Raw genomic sequence first — 4,126 nt, 5'->3', positions numbered from 1 at the left:
CAAATCTAGCGCGCATTAAATTTTTAAGGTCCCTCCAAGAAGTCGCGAGTGACTCTTGGTTAATATTGTCCATACATAATTGATGCCACCAAGTCATGGCATAATCCTCAAACTCTAAGACTACCAAATCTACTTGCTTTTGATCACTAACTACATGAATGGTAAAAATTTGGTCCACTTTTTGTTCCCACTCAATGTAGATGTTTGGGTCATTTTCTCCTTTGAACTTGGGAATCTTTGGAGTTTGCTTCTCTTGTGATGGGTTGTGCCTAGAATGCCCTCTTTTCCTAGCCTCTCTTTCTTGCTCCCTAGCTTCAAGCCTTTGAATGTGCTCTTGGATTCTTAGGTCACTTTGCTCCTTATCCTTTCTCAATTGTTCAAAGGACTCCTTCCTAGACAACTCCAAATCTTGAAGCAATCTACTCAATGTATTGTTTTTGTTTGGAGTAGGTGCATTTGATGAACTTGCCATCATTCCTACAACAAAACACTCAAAGCCAAGACAAAATAAATGAATTACGAGTTAGACAACATGAAAACCGAGACCAATTCCAACCCAAAATGCAACCCAAGTGTTTAGATCACACTCCCAAAGTAACAAGGCAAGGCTAGCACTCAAAATCCATTAAAGGATTGAAGAAAACACTTTTAAAAACTTGTGCAAAACCTTTCAAATGCAAGACAAGTGATTCGGCCACAACACCTCAAGAGTTTCAAGAAAAGAAAACTAGTAAGACAAAACAAAGAACACCTCGTGACAAGCAAGAAAAACACAAAAACAAGGAAAGCTAAACTCTAAAGAAGAAAAGTTTGAGACAAAACTTTTAACAAGACTAAAACAAGAAAAGCACATTTTAAAGACTCTATGGAAAGTACTTGACAAACATCTTCAAGTCTTAAATCATGCATACACCAAGAAAGATCATAACCAAGTTAAAGCATGGAACTAATTAGCCAATATCACCCAATTCTGAAGTATGAAAACTAGTACCATAACACCTAATGAAAAGCACACTTTTAGTTCACCAAGGAGCAAGGTTGCTCTCGGTTTTTAGGCAAAAATTGGTGCAAAATTTTCTCCTTTCATAACTAGTTTCATAAAATGGTGAGAAAGAGTTTTAGGTGGCTTGGACACTTAGTTCCTCAAGTTTTAGGCCAAAATCAATTTCATGGAGCATACATCAAGCAAGACATAAAGTGAAAACAAGATTCAAACACTTGGATAAACAAGAATAAAAAAACTTCAAGTTAACATATGACATATGACTCAAGCAAAAGTTAGGTACATTTAAAGACTCAACATGCCATACACAAAGACACAAACATGTAGCTATCATGCATTTAAACTCATGGATTTGAGGCTCAAAGACTAAGCATCCAAAGACATGTTATCCAACCACATTTATGAGCTTAAAGAGGTGCAAAAACCGTAGTCAAACTGCCACAACAAAACCTGAAAACGCTGATTCATTTATGAGCTCACTAATTTGATCATAACTTTCTCCACATAACTCCAAATGCGTTGGTTCTTTTTTTTTCTGGAAACTAGACTCAAAGAGCTTTCTTTTGAAAGCAAAAACGTAATTTTTGAACCGCTGAGCTGGTGCAGTTTAATGTTTTAAAATCGTCAAGTTTTCTGCCAGCACTGTTTTTGTGTGTCATGGAAGTGGATTTGAACCATACCAAGATAGCTACAACTAGACAAGGTTAGTACATGAAAAAAAACCATATTCAAGATAACCTAGGCTCTAGATACCAAATGATGAAGGATTATTTTGTTTCTTTTTAAGATTATTGAATATGGTGTGAGTTGATTAAGAAATCTAAGTGAAATCCCACTGGACATTAAGATAGCAAGCTATCTAGATGTGAAGGTTCCTTTCACAAAGCTCAAGAGAAGATGATGGATTGATTGAAAACGAAAAGGAAATGGAAAGCACATAAACGATAGAAAACCAAGAACAATTAAAGGAAGAAGAAAACACAAAATGGAAAGGAAAGAAATGGTAAAAATGTTAGAAGCACGCCACTACAAGGCTAGGCTAGAAGCCATGACAACCTTGAAGATGAGTGGATGTGTGCCGCCACTTGCTATGCAAGATAAGGCTTAAAAGTATTCACTCCTTAGGTAGGAAATTCTCACAAATGGTTGAGACACAAGAGTGTTTTTACTTCAAAATGTTCAACCCTTTTACATGTTTAGGAGCACCCCTTATATAGAAGAGTTTAGGGGCCTCTAAGCAAATAAAAGGTACCTAAGGATGTCTCTACAAAAACCTAACCCTAGCTTCTGAAATTAGGTCAATTAAGGTTACAAAAATGAGAGACAAAAGAGCCAACTATGGTGTGTGCAAGGCTAATTTCGTTCTAGCACAAAAGGAGACAAAGAATGTGTCTCATATGTCTCCAAAAAGTGTCCAAAGTGTTGGAGACAAAGAATGTGTCTCATATGCCCAATCACCATGCGCCACCTAGCATTGCTTTCTTACTCCTAATTAACCTACAAAGAAAATAAACATAGATTAGCTTGTTGGCTTAAGTCAAGTCAACTATAGTCAACAAGTCAAACCTAGTCAAAGGTCAACAAGTCAACTAAAGTTGATTCAACTAAGCCAACTTAAGGAATCAAAAATAACAAACACAAATGAAAGGGATGAAGGATTAATGAACTTCCTTTCTAAACATGCTTAGTCTTCTTAAGCATGTGCCTTCATCCTTGGTTGGGGTCAATCCTTCATCACCCTAGAATGCCAAATAGGATTTTTCGTTAAATTGATTGCAAATTATTATCATAAAGGATAGGCATTTTACTCTTGTGAATGTTGTAGTCTTCCAATTGATTCTTTATCCATAAGATTTGACAAGAACAATTGAAAACTGGTATATGCTCTCCTTTAACAGTTATAAGGCAATTGTGACTTGCTTTTTACTACACTGTGAGACTAAATTCCATGCAATGAAGTGACATCCTACGATAGTTATTGACTGTTTCACAAAAACTATTTCCCAACAAGAGTACTGGTACGTAGTAGTATCAACAAGTGTCGTATCCACAAGGATTTAACAAGTATTTTGGTAGTTAGATTTTTTTTTTGTTTGCGATAGAGAGTGCAAGTAAAAATAAATAGTAGTTATTAGATAGATTGAGTGGAGTAGGGACTATGAATTGATTTCATCTCATCTTTTTCTATTACACCACTACCATCTTGTTTACTTAGCAAATCATTCAATGTCTTGGGAGTACTTTTTCTATGTAGATCTAGGTTCATCCTTAATACACTAGAACCTAAGGACTTCAAACCCAGTGTGATTTCTCAACTCCTGGTAGAATGAATCCTTGCTTTAATGTGCAAGACTCTTTCCTCCAGCATCCCCTCTGTAAGACTCAAGAAAATTAAGTAAATAAATAAATATTTTTTAATAATTGTAAGGGAAGGAATCTATAAAGTAATTAGTGTGGAGAACTATGACAAAGGAGCAATGGTAGCTTGAGGGGTTAGACACGCTTGGTGCATTTGAGGGAGGGCTTGGGTTCAAGCCTTACGTATGCCATTAATGTTATGTTTTAATTATTTAATTTATTGTGGGCGCATATATGAACATGTGCCATGATGTTATGACTATATGTGTGCATGATATGTCAAGAAACATCTATAGGCTGATGATTCTTCTTTTTTGACTTGCCAAGATGTTTAGAGTTTTTTTGACACAATTATTATTATTATTATTATTATTATTATTATTATTATTATTATTATTAATAATATTATTATTATTATTAATATTTTATTTACTATTATTATTAATATTTTGTTATTATTATTTTATTTTATTTTATTATTATCATTATTACTATTATTATTATTATTTATATTATTATTATTATCATTTATATATTATTATTAGTTATTATTATGTTTATTTTTATTATTATCACTATTATTATTATTATTATTATTTTATTTTACCATTATTATTAAAATTTTATTGTTATTCTATTTTATTATTTTTATTTTTATTTTTATTATTATTCCTATTATTATTTTTATTTTTATTTTATTTTATTTTACTATTATTTTATTATTATTTTATTATTATTGTTATTATTATCATTTTTTTTATGATT

This window comes from Vigna unguiculata, chromosome 4, assembly GCF_037176805.1.
Source record: "Vigna unguiculata cultivar grain cowpea cultivar isolate G323 ecotype 2 chromosome 4, ASM3717680v1, whole genome shotgun sequence".
Taxonomy (NCBI): domain Eukaryota; kingdom Viridiplantae; phylum Streptophyta; class Magnoliopsida; order Fabales; family Fabaceae; genus Vigna; species Vigna unguiculata.
The sequence above is the reverse complement of the archived record's forward strand: the minus strand, read 5'-3'. Positions refer to the sequence as shown.